The sequence below is a fragment of the Saccostrea cucullata genome, unplaced genomic scaffold (assembly GCF_032062105.1).
Source record: "Saccostrea cucullata isolate Sc308-1 unplaced genomic scaffold, CSIRO_AGI_Scuc_v1 ctg899, whole genome shotgun sequence".
NCBI classification, from domain to species: Eukaryota; Metazoa; Mollusca; class Bivalvia; order Ostreida; family Ostreidae; genus Saccostrea; species Saccostrea cuccullata.
This window is the reverse complement of record NW_026918768.1, coordinates 113,848-132,517: the sequence shown is the minus strand read 5'-3', so window position 1 is coordinate 132,517 and position 18,670 is coordinate 113,848. Positions and strand designations below refer to the sequence as shown.

General features: G+C 33.7%; 1 long non-coding RNA gene and 1 pseudogene across 1 annotated transcript; one reads left to right on the top strand and one right to left on the bottom strand.

Moving 5' to 3' along the window:
• Window positions 1-544: 544 nt before the first annotated feature.
• LOC134270763 (uncharacterized) lies at window positions 545-3,455 on the bottom strand. The gene is made up of 3 exons (XR_009992885.1): window positions 3,020-3,455; window positions 2,320-2,532; window positions 545-590 (listed from the first exon to the last, which is right to left on the bottom strand). It is a non-coding gene; the product is annotated as an uncharacterized LOC134270763 (long non-coding RNA).
• Window positions 3,456-13,207: 9,752 nt separating this feature from the next.
• LOC134270777 (uncharacterized) lies at window positions 13,208-17,699 on the top strand (annotated as a pseudogene).
• The last annotated feature ends 971 nt before the right edge of the window (window positions 17,700-18,670 follow it).

Here is an 18,670-nt window from a genome sequence, read left to right as displayed (position 1 = left end):
GACTATATGTTTAAAAATCTTTTTTTTTAATGAAAATATTTGTATATTAGTCTGTTTGAATGTGTTTTCTTACCATACGTATCTTATGTCAATGTTTTTGTTGACCTCTCCTTTGAGTCCTTTCCTTTTCTTTTCCTAATGCATTGAAGAATTTCTGTAATGAAACAAATGGTACATAATTCTACTTAAATACTGGATTTTCTTCTACAAAGTGTGTGTTTATAACGAACTGATCATATTTCTATATCGATATTATTCTATATATGCTCATCAACAATTCTTCAAGCACCTGATTTAATTTCAGCTGATGTTTCCTTTTGTTTTCGATTTCTCTCTGCAAATAAACATCAACACGTGTTTTTTATTTACAAATGGAAGAAGAGAAATTTAAATGCAGCACAAAATAAGATTTTTTTATACTCACTTAAGCAATACTTATTTCTCACAATTTATAGAAGTTAACGATTCAAGTCAATGATTAAGACTGCCTATATCAGCTATAGTATTGTAAAAAATTACTATATACATACCAATAGTTCAATGTGGACATTTTTCAGCAAACTATTCAATTTTTCGGACTCATTCCTTTCCTACAAAGAAATAAGATGTGTTTGTGAAACACTGATGCCCCCGAATGTCAACATAGCAAAGATTAAACTTTTTATGAATGCAAATTTATTTATTGGTACTAAAAGCAAGGTATTCTCACTGGAAATCAATTATGAAATTTGAAAGTAAGCCAATATTAATTTTTTTTTTCAATAAGTAAAAAAAATCTTCATGGTCAAAAGTTCAACGTAATTGGTGTCAAATGAAAGGTCTTGCCACATAAAATACTTATTTACTTATGTATAGCAAGAAAGTCCTAGCCCTAACCGTTCAGAAGTTATGGTCAAATGGTCAGAGTTCTTGCTTTCAAATGAAAGCACTAGCCCCAGCCCTTTAAAAATTATGGTCAAGGTTTCCTTTTTAAAGGTAAGTCAATTTAGAAGGTCAGAGGGTCAAAGTTCTTGGTATCCAAAGAAGGGTCTTCTCACAAGGATTACATATATGAAGTATGAAGGCCATATCCCTTACCGTTCAAACGTTATTGCTAAGGTTAAAGTATTTTTTCACAAGTACGAAAATGTATAAGTCAAGGTCATAGGGTCAAGGTTGTTGGTATCCAATGAAAGGTCTTTTAACAAAGATTAAATTGTGAAGAATAAATGTTTTGGAATCTAATGTTCAAAAGATATGGCTAAAGTAAACGTTTTGAAATATTCGTGTAAAAGCGGGTCAAACTCCACTGTCAAATTTGGTGGTACCCAAAGAAATACACAAGTGAAATATGAAACACATAGCTGCACTAAATTAAAGGTTATAGGCAAAGTTAGAATTTTAGCGGACAAACAGACAGATTGACACGACAAAAACTATACACCCACAAAACTTCGATTGAGTCCAGACACAAACATACAAGTGTCCGATATGAGGAACACCGACGGATCGGGGTTTTTTCTAGTCATTCCCAGTGTCATTTTCAAAGTGCGGGGTCTTTTTTTGACAAAACGATTGTTGGAGGTTTACAGAACCGATTCCCCTGCGTTATTTGATTTTGCAGTGTTCTTGCGTTGAGTCCGATTAACCTTTCGGTGTGGGATTTTCTAGATCGCAGGTATATCGTTTTATAAGCATCGTGTTCACGGAGTATTCTTTTCTCGAGTAAAACTGATATTATCTCCTGAAGTGTGAAAAAAGATATTTTTTTCGAGCCCGGTTAACCAAATCTACTCTTTAACTCTGTCGCTGCTAAGACTGACAGGGCTCCTCGAGATCAAAATTAATAATTATATACTAGTATCTTGCCGTCTAGATAAGATCTTCCTGTTCCCCCATATAGCTTACACAGGATGAGAACCCACCATTCAGTCGACTAAAGAGTCACTGAAAAGACCCTTTCCCGTGATCATTCAGTTACCAATCAGCCGTTTCTTAACTGTCAAAACCGTAATAAGCCGTAGGATGTTTAAGCTTTCGATAGACTTCGGTATTTTTATAAATTGTGATTCGACTATCGGATCATCATTTTTTTAAGGTCTTCACCCCGTAATGCATTTTAATATGCACATTTTCAAAAGTGATAATTTTATCTCAAAACAATTTTTAAAAAAATTAAAAAAACAATACTTGTTGTTACACTCCAATAGTTGTACAAAGGGGCATAACTTGTGTAAATTTATTGAATTACAATTCATTATTTACCATTTACGAGTTGCGAGTTCATGTAAAACTATCCTGACTGTTATGAATGAAAATTAATTTTAACAATATACATACATTCAGAGTGGTCAGCACGGATGAATTGAGGGAGATTGAGCCTTTCCACGACGAGACCTCCACACAATTCGCTGTCAGGATAGAGTCTGTGGGTGGGAGGGCTAAATCCACGCTCTCCCCCCAGGGTTTACATGTGACACTGCTGGATCCCTCCAGCGATTCTATCAGCAGCTCCCGTCGTTTTGAGTTCGGGGATTCAATGATGTCAGAAGCCTGCAAATATTAATGAAAGACATAATTTAAAGTGAGATTTTATTCCAGTGTCATTTTCACTATACAAAGTAGCTGCAGATCTGTAGCGTTATGGTTTTATGTATTTGTCTTTGACCATAAAGATCAAACAAAAATATATAAAACCATAACGCTACAGATCTTTAGCTGTATACAAAGGTGAAACACAGAATATCATTTGTAATTCAAATCTTACATTTATATCAAACATTTTTATGATGTGATTTTTTTATGATGCCTTTCATATGTGTGTTTGTTTATATGGAAGGGGGGGCACCTTTCTCAATTTTCTATAATGCAAATGCGTACAATTTCCTTATCAATTTTATGTAAATGAAAGAAAAATGCTGTCATTTTTACTGCTCAAATGTTATATCTGTTAGATCTGTATTTTGTAGTGAACTGACAAAAGCAAACTTTATGGTCTTTGAATTAAAAGCATAAGTTTGAATTCAATTCATTTACTTACTCTTTTCAGGATCCCCTTAACCGAGACGGTTCTTTTAGTCGGACTAAGGAGAATCTCGTCCACAGTTTGAGTGGGGGATGCAGAAACCTGTCAAGGGTGTTTTGGTTCACTTCAAACTTGCCACACTGGAAGACCTGAAATATAAGAATTTGCAGGTTTTATATGTATGATATAAATTATTGATATGCTAAGTGTGTGTCGCTTTTTCTTAGCTTACCTGAGCTGAAAGTTTTAAGTGAGCTTTTCTGATCACCCATTGTCTGTGAACTTTTCACGTTTTCAACTTTTTCTGAAGAACCACAGGGCCAATTTTAACCAGACTTGGAACAAAGCATCGTTGGGTAAAGGGAAATTTAAATTATTTGAAATCAAGGGCCAAGTCCCCTTACAAGGGGAGATAATAAAAAAAATTCAAAAATAGGGTGGGGTCATTAAAAAAATCTTCTCAAGAAATACAGGGCCAGAAAAGCTGAAACATGTTGAAGCATACCGAGGTTACTGTAAATTCTAAATTGTTCAAATCATGACCCTCTCGGATAGGGCAGGGCCACAACAGGGTATCCAAGTTTTTCATAGAAATATCAAATATCATCTTCTCAAAAACCACTGGGCCAGAAAAGCTGAAACTTATGTTGAAGCATCCTAGGGTATTGTAAATTCTAAATAAAAAGTAAATTATTGAAATCTTGACCCCCCCCCCTTCCCAAGTTTCTCAGATGAGTAATTTGGCCCATGGGCCTCTTTTTTGACACATTAGTACTTATAAGGTCATGTAAAGTGATTTTGTAAAATTTAAACAATTTTTTATTACAGTCACTTTTAGTGTTGGAATTCAAATATTAAAACCTGAATTTATGATAATTTTCCAAGCATTTGTAAACATAGTTTGGGAATCTGACAAAAATGATTTTACCGCGACGGGGACAGGTAGGTGATTAAGTTCCCGCAGAGGGAACGCAGTTTACCTGTCTCATCTGTCCAAATGCGGCGTTGTGATTATATCTCGACGGAGCGTGGGAAATACGGGATCCGCGTTGCAGATACAGTTCTGTAAGCGCCTATAATTAAACATGTTTGAATCAACTCCCGATTTACACCAAGAACAGTGCCAACACAATAAAAAGATTTAATACAATGTAGTACAATAAAAGTTAAAAACAATCACTTCTCACAGGAAAATGCAACATTCAAAATAACGTTAATTAAATTCTTATATTAATTTTTAAAGGGACCCCTAAAATGACACTTCACGTTCTGAAAAACATCCAGATGAGACGGTTTGCTAACGGCACGCAGTTTGGAACCACATACGTTGTGTTTTCAGACACTGCCTACAGAACAGTCAAGGCCTTGCTAATACTTGAGAAACACCACCAAAGCTGTCAAAGCTGGTCAGAATAATGTTGTCCTAAGGTTGTGACATTGTCTGATGACACTGTGAAGATTAACCAGCAATCATTTTTTTTCAACTTCTATTACTTATTAGTAAATAAATCATATAAATCTACATATAAGTACTATACAATTTCAGTATTCAATTACAGTATAATAACAAAATTGTGAAATTAACTTTAATCATATTTCCAAAAATTAATATTAATAATACAGCAAAAGCAATGGCACTCAGTGTTCAAATGCTTACATAAGCGTAAAAAAGATTACTAGGCCATCTTTACACATTGAAAACTCAATGGATTTATCATCTATTACCCGAACATGACAGGCCAAAAAGGGATGCTCACTCTTCCTTGGTATCTAATCCCACCTCTGATGTGTTTGACATCCGTGTAAATTTCCTTTGCTCCTATGTGGTCAAGCTTAATAGACAGTTGAGCAGAAGAAGTAGTGAAATCTCGACAGGAGCCAAGGTAGGAACAAATTAATTTTAATCGCTATTACAGCTCAACATCAAACCGTACAATGTAAATTCGTATGAAAATAATAATGGAATTATCGGAGCACCATTGTCATGAGTGGTTCTACAATATTCATGAATATCCTCCTAAACTTCCATGTTTGTTATATTTAAATTTCAGATTCTGCTTGGTCTTATTTTCGAGTCCCTTTAGAATTATGGTTTAAACGGTACCTGGTGAAAACGGCACCTGGATTATGCTAAACGGCACTTGGTCAAAATGGCACTTAGTCAAAACGGCACATGGTCAAAATGGAACTGTTGAAAAAAAGAAATTATATGTAATTATAATTTGATATATATTTGTATGTGAGTTTATATAAGTATATACTATATTTTTTTTCTTAGATAGAATGTTCTATCGTTCTATGAGTTGACAATAGATTGTCACTCCATTTAGGTAAGACAGAATCTATTTTATTTGGTCCTCCAAGAAAGCTGAAAAGTATCACAGATTTTAAAATTGTGTGTAATGGTCATATAATTAAAGGTTCTGACAGTGTTAAATATTTAGGAATCTGTATTGACAAGTTTCTTTCATGTGAAAATATTGTTTTAAGTATCATACAAAAAGTTCATGCTAGACTTAAGTTTTTATATAGAAATGCATCCTGTCTTAGTACACATTCTAGAAAGACCCTATGTTCTGCCTTGATACAATGTTATTTTGACTATGCCAGTTCTTCTTGGTATTGTGGAATAAACAATCAACTCAAACACAGATTACAAGTAACCCAGAACAAAGTAGTACGGTTCATTTTAAACCTTAGTCCTAGAGAGAGTATTTTTAATAATATTTTAAACTCTCTAAATATGTTAAGAATGGAGGATAGGGCTAAACAATTAAGATTAAATCATGTTTTAATATATATCATGGTAATGCACCAGCTTACCTCCATGAACATTTTGTTTTAAATAATAATATCACAAGAAGTGCAACAAATAAGAATTTTATTATACCAAAGATAAAAGGGAAAGAGTCTTCATGTTTTTTTTCTATAATGCAATCAAAGATTGGAATACATTGCCGTTGGAGATTAAAGAGGTAAAAACAAAACAAAGTTTTAAGAAAGCTGTAAAATCTTATTTATCTTCAAATACTAGTGTTACTACATAAAAATCTTGTCTAATTTTGTTGTTTATTTATTTTTTTAGTATCATAAGCATTTTGTGATAACTACCAAGACAAAACATGCTACTGTAAACATGTCATTTTTCAAAGCATTATGCTATACTCATAAAAGTACCTGCCTAAATTCCAATGTTTATGTAATTTTGTTATTTTTTGTTTACTAACATGGCTGTTATTTGAGGACCCCATTGGAAATAAGCTTTTTAATAAGGCTTTTATGGGCTATCCTTAGGTAATATTTATCAACTGTATGTCATGCAATGTATTTAATAATAATTACATATATATGTTAAATTGATCTTTCTTAATTAGCATAGTGCTGAGATAATGTGTGTGTATTTCTTTTTTCTAGTAGTATGCTAGTCTTTAATGTTTTAATTTGTTAATCATGACATTCTGTGATATTTTTACCTGAATAAAATGAAATGAAATGAAATGAAAATGATATTGTCCTACGGACCCGGTTTAACGATAGAATTCGTTCCGTGTATTCGTAATGTAGCAGAAAGAAACACGGGCGATAACTCGCATAGTGCATTTACTAGGAACAATCTAGAGAGTTCCGAATGTAAACATGGAAGGTAATTTGAATCGAGAGAAAAACGTTGAGAAAATTATTTGGATTTTCGTATTTATGGATTATTTTTTGGGATAAAAGGCATAAGCAATCTCAAGAAGGTTTGTTTTGATTATTTTGGTAGTTAATCCCAGTGCAAATTATTTTATATTCTTCAAAATCGTTTCGGAGCAGATGCGCTCCGATTTGCTACATTATTAGTATATGGGACGTATTCTAACTGTGGCGAGGGCCTGTACCGAGACACAGATAGATTTTTCTAACTATTTTTTTCTGGGAGGATCCATTTTTTCCAAAAAAAAAAAAAAATTAATCCATGTAGACACTCGAATAAGTTTTTTTTTTAGCTCTACTGGTCAGAGACCAGAAGAGTTTATGCGATAGTAATGCGTTCGGCGTCCGTCCGTCTGTCTGTCTGTAAACAATTTTTCAAAATGCTACTCTTCCTACAGTTTTGATCTGATTTCAATATAACTTGGCACACAAGTAAACTACACTAAGATACATAATTCTGTGTATCGGTTTTTTTGATTTCGACGAACGGTGTTGTCGTTGTTCCTAAAAATAGAAATTTCTGTGAAATTCTTTCAAAATGCTACTCCTCTTACAAATTTGGTCTGATTTCAATATAAATTGGCACTGAAGTAGACTACACTAAGATACATAATTCTGTGTATCTATTTTTGATTTCGACGAACAGTGTTGACGTTGATACTAAAAATAGAAATTTCTATGAAATTCTTTCAAAATGCTACTCCTCCTACAGTTTTGGTTTGATTTCAATATAACTTGGCACACAAGTAGACTACACTAAGATACATAATTCTGTGTATCGGTTTTTGAATTTGACGAACGGTGTTGGTGTTGTTACTAAAAATAGAAATTTCTGTGAAATTCTTTCAAAATGCTTCTCCTCTTACAAATTTGGTCAATATAAATTGGCACACAAGTAGACTACACTAAGATACATGAACGTGTTCTTCTTTAATACGAAATCTTTCAGAGGGATTTGTACGACGCTTGCAAAGACAGCAAGGGTAAGATCTAGGTGCTGGATTTGATATTTTTTTCTATTATAATTAACAATTAAAATATGAAATAAAAACAAAAGCAAATACAGATGCAACACCCCCCCCCCCCCCCCTTCAAAAAAGACAAAAAGAAAATAAATGATCAAAAAAATGTTCAGTGTCAGACCTTATTGAAATTGAGTAAACGAACGACCATTCGGGCATCAAAAAAACAATGCAGTCTATAAATAGATCGGGGTCGTGTGTGTGTGTGTGAAGAAGCACGCCCTCTGGATGGAGAAAATTGTGCAAATCTTTTTCCAGAATTCCGAGTAACGCAAGCGCACTTGCAGTTTCATCCTAACGTAACTAGTCAGCCCGGGGGCTGACTAATGAATCATATTTATTTATAGAATTAGGATGGCGGATGATTTAATTATAGATGTATGATGCAATATAAGGACTTGTGGTAGATTTGGTTACCTAAAAGTGGTGTGATAAGGATGATTGAGTATGTGTACTCAATAGTCTAAACGTGCGCAGCGCATGGTTTTGCAAAGCTGTTTGCTTTATCATTTCCTAAATATAGAACGTTTATGTCAGCATAAATTTTTAATATTTATTAAATAAATGTGTTTTCAAGGAGGGGGTGATAATATTGTTTATTGAAAACAGAAGAAGAATGGCGATCAGACAAAGTTTAATTATAAGAGACAACGAAATCCCTCGATTAGAAGATTGGGATCAAGAATTAACGAGGCTGGGGTGTGGCAGCCATTTTCAGACCATTTTAATTTCCTTTAAAAGAAGAGCTCCATATAAAGATATAAAAAAAATGATCAAATTTTAAAACTAAAATGTATTTTTTTTTTTCTTGCCAAATGATAGTAGACAGCTTAAGATACCGTATTTAAAAAAAATAAGTTAAATCTGGTGGTTAATTTTTGGTTAACTTGTTGACCCCCCAGCCTCCTTAAAAGAAGAACAGCGACCACCAGAGAGACTGCGGTGGGTTAGCGGTGAAGCTGTTTTTGTATTTGACCGTGAATACGAAGAGAAGAACGAAGAAGAACAGAAAAAATAGAGTCATGATTAATGACTAAACCCAACGGCCGTTTTAATGGCCACTAAATATTTTCGAAAAGATACCACTTTTACAGACGTATGGTTTATGTTCCATGATAGGCTAAAAATAATTCTTTAGGAATTTTAATACAGTATAGTATTATTTTCTTATATTGAAAAAAAATATTTAACATATTAAATAGACTTTTTCCAAAAATTATCGTTAAGGAAAAGGTATAAAAAAAAAAAAAAGATGACAAAGACTAATTCGGCACGAATAAACGATGCATGGAAAATAACTCGGTCATGATTACTTTAATATTTGGTATTTTGAGCGCTTACTATACATGTATCATGAGAGATCTTTCTTTTTTTAAAAAAAGAAAGAAATACATCAATTTTATTTTTAGAAATATTTTATATATGAAGAAATAAAATATATATAAAAATTATGAAATCCAACTAACAGAACATATATATAAGTTTATGAAGAAAAAAAAGTAGACAGATGCCGTAGATATACAGACACAGAAAAGGAATTAAGTAAATTATTTTGATATATAACTTGTAAAACAGCATAAGGAAAACATATAATTTCTTTGATAAAATAATATTTTTTTTTAATTTTAATAAAACTTACCAAAAAAGAAACAAAAAACCAACTTATGAGAAATGTAAGAAAGATAACTCCGTCAATTTTGCATGACTGTCAAATTTTACGTTTACTTTTGGAAATTTGTTTTACATTTTCACACTTTTAACTTTGGCAATGATTTTGGTTGAAAAATCCCAACATGTTTTTCTTAACTTGCGCTTTTTTTAATATCCAAAAAAATATAAACCACAAATATAGTTTCTTTATAGTAACTCCATCTTCACCATCATCTTCATCTTTCTCCTTCTCTTCTTCTTTTTCCTATACAACTTCTTTTTCTTTTTTTGGAAGTTTTTTCTTCTCTTCTCCCGTTTCTTGCAAGCTACATTTTCTCTTGCTATAATATAAAAGTGATTTTAACTTAAATATACAACGTAAAAATTGAAATGTAACGAAAAAATTTACACATCTAGTGAAAAAAATATTTTAAATTTACTTACCATAATGTTAATGAGATCTTAATTTTCTTTTCGGGTGAAAGGTCTTTTGCGTTTCTAAAAGAAGAAATATTGAATTACTTTTTTAGTTTATATTAAGTATACAAAATTATTTTTTGATAAATTAGGGTAGAAAAATAGATAACACAATTACGGTATTTTACTGTTAAATTTCATACCTGATTGAAATTTCCATTTTTTTTTTAAAGATACTAGTATTTGAATCCTCTGGCGTCTAAATGAAAAATGTTGAAGAGAACGGAAAACAGTCAATGATATCTAACATTTTACGGAACTTAACTAAGACTTTTTTTAAATTAAAGTCTACATCATTGAAATATTTTTTGAATACGATTTCAAACGAAATAATTTATTAATGGGTAAATTATGGATATGACATTTGTATTATGTATTACACAACATCTTTTTTTTATTTGTACACTTGTATATAAAATTTATTTTAAGAAAGATAAAAAAATAATGTTGAAAAATGTGAAAAAAATCTTTGGATACTTCATTTGAAAAATAAATAATTTGTAACTTTTTTATCATTATACATGCTAATGCATATAAGAAAATGAGCATATTTTGCGAAGGTGCTTGGTCTTTATTAAGGCAAATTAGATTTATAAGGAGTTTGCAAATACTTGAGGTATGGTTATACAAAGTTAATTTACATAGAAAATGAATTAAGGGTGTTTATATCCGCTCAATATATTTGATATATATGTATGTGGCGATGATCTCGATAAACATATTTAACGTAAACTGTGAGAAGTTATGAATCTAAGACTGAACGAGTTAAAAAAATCGTGTAGCTTGATAATCAGGGCAACATAGTATGTACCAAGTCAGCGTGAACATTAATACGAGTAAACGTGACCTCAGATCACCTATCTGTTGAAAACTTAATACGATAGTAAAATTTCCCCTCTGCTATGTTTATATAGGAATGATAAACACATTAAATTTAATTAATCACAAACAGTGTTTCCATTCATTGTGTTGGTATTTTATTGTCTTTTGTTAAATATGAGGTCTTGTAGTAGAATGAATGATATACCCTTAAATATTTTAAGTGTGAAACAAGAGGCCCATGGGCCACATCGCTCACCTGAGAAGCTTTGACAATTCTGTCCTTTACTAGATTTACCCCTTGTAATACATATTGTGACCCCACCCTACCCCACTGATCATAATTTAGACAATTTGAAATCTACACTACCCCAGGATGCTTCCATATAAGTTTCAGCTTATTATGGTATTTTGTACCCTTTTTAAAAAAAAATAGAAAATACTTATTTACAGCCTGTAGAAAGAAAAACAACTGGTGAAGGATAAGTGTTTTTGTGGTGGAAAGGAAAAAAGAAAGAATGAAAAAAAAAACATCAGAGTAACCTTCCTTTATTTCACTGAATCCAAGCAAGATGGGACGTCTACTGTCGTAAAAGACACTCTGCGAGCAATAATGAAATTGAGTCCAAATCTGCATGTTTGAGTTGTCTTCTTGAAATGTTACCTATAAAACTTAAACTTAAACATGACATAGCAGAGGGGAAATTTTACTATTTGTGCAATGTGTGGACCTAGGGTCAGGGGTTTATGTCACAGTGTTAGGGGCACTACTGATTATTGCTGAATATTACTGATTAGTTGGAATGCAATATTGTTCCCCTACCCTGGGTATGGGTATTCAGTAACCAAGCTAAGCAACTGCTTAAAGACGTCGACAATTCGACGTTTACACGACGTTTACTTGACGTTGAAAATAAAAAAAAAATTACAAATAGATAACGTTATATTTTTATTTATAAAATGTAAATCGGTTATATAAATATATATAAGAAACAGTTTAATCAGTTTGATATTTAAATATGTATTTCAAATAGGCAAAAATTTCATGTTGTTATAAAAGAAATTGTATTAATGGGCGGATAACTCTAATTCCGGTTCAAGACAGGAAGTGTTACGATTAAAGCGCGGGCTTTTGAAGGAAGACAAAGGACAAAGGAAAACGAAGAGACCTACACGATCTGAGCGAAGTAAGAGGTAAACATTATAATAACTGTATTACTGACACAGAAAAGTAATGTCTAGTTTTAAATTATGAAGTAGAGTTTATATGTGAAGCACGAATAAAGGTTATTAATGCACAAATTGACACGTAAAAAGGAGTGTTTACACTGAGTAATTGCAGCAAAGGGATTACACGTGTGTGCATGTGATTGTTGTACGTGAAGCTGATTTCAGTTACGCATTATATAGATCAATAACTTGGTAGTGTACGATGCAACTTGCATGTTGATCTATATTTAGATACATAAATTAAAACTTTATAGGAAGTATTATTAATATAGAACAACATATACCATGCTACACTTATATTTTGTATGTGTAGGTCAGATCAGAATCAAGAGATAAAACAAGCGCGGATCTAGAGGGTGTGTGCAAGGTTTTAAATAATTAACTGTTGGGCTTGGGTCGGTGATTTTTTTTTTAATTTGATTAAAAAAATTGTGTTCCAGGTTAAATCAACATGTGGTGTATGGGGCTAGTAATTTTTTTACTTTATAAACAGGTTTTGACCAATCGCCCAAATGGGATATAATAGTCCGTTTGGGATATAATATCCCATATGGGCTATAAGTTTACAGTGCAAAAATTGATTCTTTTTTTTTTGGCAATAAATGTCATAAATCCGCATTTAAACGCAGAAAAAGGAATAACTTTTGGTAAGCAAGTTTTTCTGCAACCCTACCGTTTGTTAGATTGATCCTCAAGAAGTTAGGGAACTTCCGAGGGTTGTCCTGATGCGGATTTATGACATTTATAGCCAAAATAATAATTTTCAATTTTTGCACTATAAATGTATAGCCCATATGGGATATTATATCCCAAACGGTCTATTATATCCCATTTGGGCGATTGGTCCCAACCTGATAAAATAACAATTTAGTGTTCAGGTTAAATCAACATGCGGTGTATGGTGTATAAATCATTGTCTTGTCATGCATGGCTGATACAATTGTGTGACTTCATTAATCGGATTTATCTTTCATTTTGGTCACTGTGAGGTCACAATTAATGAGTATTTTTTTGGCACATTAGCAAATATGGTGTTATTTAGTATCAGTCATTTTGCATTTAGCGGTATATAGTTTAACCGACGTGAAATGGTCCAAGCTTATCAGAAACCATTGCATCATAATTCATATAATGATATAGTTATTATTACTTATAGTTTGAACTACCAATTAACAGATTCGATGTAGACAATGCAATGAATTTATTATAACGTGCATGTATATATTATAATGAAATATTTTATGAAAGAACATTTCAATATATTTTCATAGAAACTTCAGATGACAGAGTATATGAGATCTTATATGAGAAGATGGAGAAGGACAAATGCTCAAGTAGCAGCCATAATTGAAAGCAGTTAAGACACAGATAATGAAATTCCAAGTCAGTTAGGACATGGTGAAAACTTGGTCCAAATGAATTAGATGAGGAAATCATATCGAGAGATTCAGACGACACCTAACATACTGATGGAGCTTTAGAATGTGGAGATAATGAAGAATTTGATACATCTTCCTCTGATTCTTTAGAACTATCTAGTGATGGCGATGACATAAATACGTGTAATGCAGAGGAAAATGTCAGCCTTGAAAGTGAATTGAGAGAATGGCAGTGTAAACACAAAGTAACCCGGGAAGCTCTAAACCATCTCCTAGATATTCTGAGAAGGCGAGGCCATAGATTACCAAAGGACTTCCGCACACTTATGAAAACCCCTCGACAGATCAATAGAAGAGAATTATGTGGAGGTGAATATTTGTATTTTGGAGTTGAAACAGGTCTATTGAAAATTGTTTCTTGTCATTTTGCCCAATTTTCTGGACTAGGACTTCACATCAGCTTTAACATTGATGGAATACCACTTTTTGAGTCCACAAATATTCAGCTTTGGCCCATACTTTGTAGTGTGAAGGGATTTGAACCATTTGTTGTTGCCTTTGTTTTGTGGGACTTCAAAACCAGATTCTTCGGACACTTATTTGTCAGATTTTTTAAATGAGTTGAGAGAACTTAAGAGAAATGGCGTAAGCTATAACGATGAAACATTATCAATATCGTTTTCCTTTTATCGTTTTTCAGATCCTTTTTGAAATGTACAAAATCTTTCAATGGATACTATGGATGTGAAAGGTGTTTAATAAAGGGCAGATGAAACAACCGCGTTATATTTCACTCAGACAGGATGCACACTTTGAGAACTGACGATAAATTTCAGAACTTTGAATACAAGGACCATCAGATAAACCGCTCTCCTTTGCTAGAAATTGGAGTTGAATGTATTAAAGGATTTCCTTTAGATTATATGCATTTAGTGTGTTTGGGAGTGGTTAAGAGAATTTTATTGTTTCTGAAACAAGGACGCAGAGAATGCAGATTGTCACAACAACAGCTGACTTTACTTTCTAGCAACTTGAAAAAACTTAATGGAAAAATACCGAGGGAATTTGCAAGACAACCAAGATTTTTATAGCATATTTAGATATATGGAAAGCCACCGAGTTTAGGCAGTTTTTGTTATATACAGGGCCATTGGTTTTGAGGTCTGTCTTGAGAAAAAAAGTCTACAACCATTTTCTGACATTGACAGTTGCTATGTCTATCCTTTTGGACTCTAACGGAACTAAAAGAAATGAATATTTGCAGTATGCAAGAGATTTATTACAATATTTTGTTGAACATTCACCAGCCATATATGGAGACACTTTTTCTACCTATAATGTTCGCTCTCTCCAGCACTTACCAGATGATGTTCAGCACTTTGGCACTTCATTAAATGAAATTTCAGCCTTCCAGTATGAAAATTATCTATTCAAGTTAAAGAAATATGTTCGAAAATCTCAAAATCCAATAGCCCAGATAGCCAAACGAATGAAAGAAACAGAGACATTTCCCAGCAAACAAATGCAAAAAAAGTTGCATATTACACTTTTCTTCTACATTTGAATTTATCTCATTAATATATTTTATATGTATGTTATGCAAACCTCACAAAGTTAAATATTTTTATAAATATGTTTTGCATTATTAGCCTTGGCAACAAGAAGATCAAATAGTGATGGATCAAGATCACCTCTAAGTTCTGACAGAGTTCATAGGTCACAGTCGCCTCCATCGACAGATAGATCAGTTTCACCACCAAAATCCAGCCGAAGATCAAGTTCACCTGCATGGTCCAACAGAAGTCATCAAAGATCAATGATCGGAACAAAGATCACATGGAAGGTATAGCAGGTCAAGGTCACCTTCATGGTTGGAACCCCTCGCCAAAGATTACCTACAAGATCTGACAGATATTTCCAACATTCAAGGACACCTGCTGCTTAAAGATCCAGTAGATCTCATCTAAGATCAAGGACACCTACAAGATCAAGTCAATCATCATATAGCAGACCTAGTAAAGCAGGCAGTCTCACTGTTTTTCCCCTTACAGAAAAAAGTAAGTAACTCATAGAATATTCTTTTTGTTCACAAGAATGTTAACAGGTGATTGTATTTCATGATAGAATTTGTTATACATTATATTATTATAATTGTTAATTACTTCAGCAGGCAATGAGATCAAAAAGGAATTGATGGATTTTTTTTTCAACAGAATTTCAAAGAAAGACCATATTTTTGCTGACGGAAATCAGGGACCTGTTGGTCGATACAACGACCTTGTCAGCAAATACAATTTATCATTGAATGAAATGCTGACTGACGTTTTTCATACCAATTGTTAGTCCATTATTTATACACTGAATTGACCACGGATTTTTTCCGTTATATCATGATTATGACAACGAGCACACGGCGGGTGTGACCGGTCGGCAGGGGATGGTCACTCCTCCATGGCACCTGATACCACCTCTGATGTTTCGGAGGTCCGTGTTTGCTCTGCTCCTATTTTGTATATTTGTTTAATGGACGTTGAGATTGAATACTGTTCGTTATTTCCATATCCTTCTTCTTGCAAAACAGTCGGAGAAAGGAAGCCAATTCACAACTTCTTTCCACTGAATTTAATTTCTGTGTTATAGACACAACAGAGGACTTAAATTCAGCAGAAAGAAGCCTGGAGAACAAAGATTTTAGAGCAAAACTGGTATGTCTGTGAATTAAATATCTCATCTGATACTTTTGGTACATTTTTATTAGCTCTACTGGTCAGAGACCAGAAGAGCTTATGCGATAGTAATGCGTCCGGTATCCGTCCGTCTGTATGTCTGTAAACAATTTTTCAAAATGCTACTCCTCTTACAGTTTTGGTCTAGTTTCAATATAACTTGGCACACAAGTAGAATACACTAAGATACATAATTCTGTGTATCGGTTTTTGATTTCGATGAACGGTGTTGCCGTGGTTACTAAAAATAGAAATGTCTGTAAAATTGTTTAAAAATGCTACTCCTCCTTCAGTTTTGGTCTGATTTCAGGATATTTTGGCACACAAGTAGACTACACTAAGTTACATGATTCTGTGCATCGGTTTTTGATTTCGATGAACGGTGTTGCCGTTGTTACTCAAAATAGAAATTTCTGTGAAATTCTTTCAAAATGCTACTCCTTCTCCAGTTTTGGTCTGCTTTCAGTATAACTTGGCACACAAGTAGACTACACTAAGATACATAATTCTGTGCATCGGTTTTTGATTTCGATGAATGGTGTTGCCGTGAGTACTAAAAATAGAAATATCTGTAAAATTGTTTCAAAATGCTACACCTCTTACAGTTTTTGTCTGATTTCAATATAACTTGGCACACAAGTAGAATACACTAAAATACATAATTCTCTTTATTGAATTTTAATTTTGATGAAAGATGTTACTGTGGTTACAAAAAATAGAAATATCTGTAAAATTGTTTAAAAATGCTACTCTTCCTTCAGTTTTGGTCTGATTTCAGGATATTTTGGCACACAAGTAGACTACACTAAGAACATAAAGAGACTTTATCAACGATCATTATTCTATTTAATGCTGTTTATAAAGTTTCAAATTCCAGCAACTTAAGTACTTTCCCTTCCTTTGCTATAAGTTCAAACCAGTAGAGCTTCAGAGACTTCTGGTTGTAAACAAAAGGGAAGAAATTACACTAATCATATTTCAAGCTAAATTTACTGAATTTGTTTTTTCATGAAGAAGACAATGTTATTGAAAGTTGGAGGCATGGATGAGGCAGATGGCATGAAAAAATGCATGCAAAGGTAAATATTTAAATTCAAAGAAAAGTTCGGGGTTTTTTTTGGGGGGGGGATAAAAACACGTCACGGTAGCCCAGTGGTAGAGCGTTTGCTTCGTGATCGGGAGGCCCGGGTTCGATTCTCGATCGCGGCGCCGCGTCATACCTAAGACGTAAACAAAGGTAGTGATTGTTCCTTCGCCAAGCGCTCGGCACTAGAAGTGAAAATCACGGGTCTTTCGGATATGACCTTAAAAACGTAGGTCCCGTGTCACGGTAGGCGTTGGCACGATAAAGAACCCTCACTGCTCAATGGCCCTGAGTGCCGAGTATAGGTCTAAATTTGAAGCCCTTCACCGGCATCGATGACGTCTCCATATGAGTGAAAAATTCTCAAGAGGGACGTTAAACAATATACAATCAATCAATCAATCTAATAATTCTCATTTTTTGTCCAAACGGCTGTCTGTCAACGGCACCCAGTTCGGAACCGCATACATTGTGTCTTCAGACACTGCTAACAAAACAGTCAAGGCCTTGATCATACTTGAGAAACACCTCAACACATCAAAGCTGAACAGAATTATGTTGTACTGAAGGTTGTGACATTGCAGGATGACACTGGGAAGACTGGCCAGCTATTAGTTGTTCAACTTTCATAATCATATAACACTATATATAAGTACTATACAATTGCTAACACAAAACTCAGTATAATAACAAAATTGTGAAATTAACTTGGGTTAATATTTCCAAAAATTAATATTATAGTTTTGGTTTAATCTTTAAAGCCTGGCCACGTTTGACAGCAAACTTCAAAAGATTACAAGGCCATATTTACACAAGAAAAAGTACACAGATTTATCCTAATTCCCGAACATGTCAGACCAACGAGGGATGCTCACTCTTCCTTGGCATCTGATTCCACCTGATGTTCTGGACGTCCATGTTAACTTACTTTGCTCCTGTCTGTTAAAATTTAATAGACTCTTGAGATAAAGGAAGTGCGAAATCTAGAGCCAATGTAGGAACAAATTAACATTAATTGCTAATAGAGCTCAATATTAAACCGTACGATGTAAACTCGTGAAAAAATTATAATGAGTCTGAAGGGCCCCGCTCGACAGGTGCCATATTCATCTACATCTACATCGTACGTTGGTCCGTCATCTTTGACGATTACTCAACGGCGCAGCGCTTTGACAACATTGTTAGAAAGATTAAAATGTAAAAACGATTAAAAGGTAAAAAAAAGGGAAGTTTTCAGCTCTTCTGTCAGCAACCAGTCCGGTAACCGTAGCGGCCCTGAGACTTACTAATAGAGGTCTCCCCGGCATTGCCTACTGACTTCACTAGAGCTTACTTGCTCCCTGAGCCATCAAGAAGGAAAGTGATGAAAGCCCCTGCTTGAAGTTTACCAAGTCAGGGGCCTCAGCAACAGATGCTGGTAAAGTGTTCCAGGTTATGATAGTCCTCAGGTCCTGGGGAAGAAACTGAACTTATAGATGTTGGTTCTGCATTGATGATGCTGGAATCTGTAGGAATGGGTGGATCTGGTTCGACTTGACGATGGAGTGACATACTGAGATAGCGGGATATCTACCACGCCTTTCCAT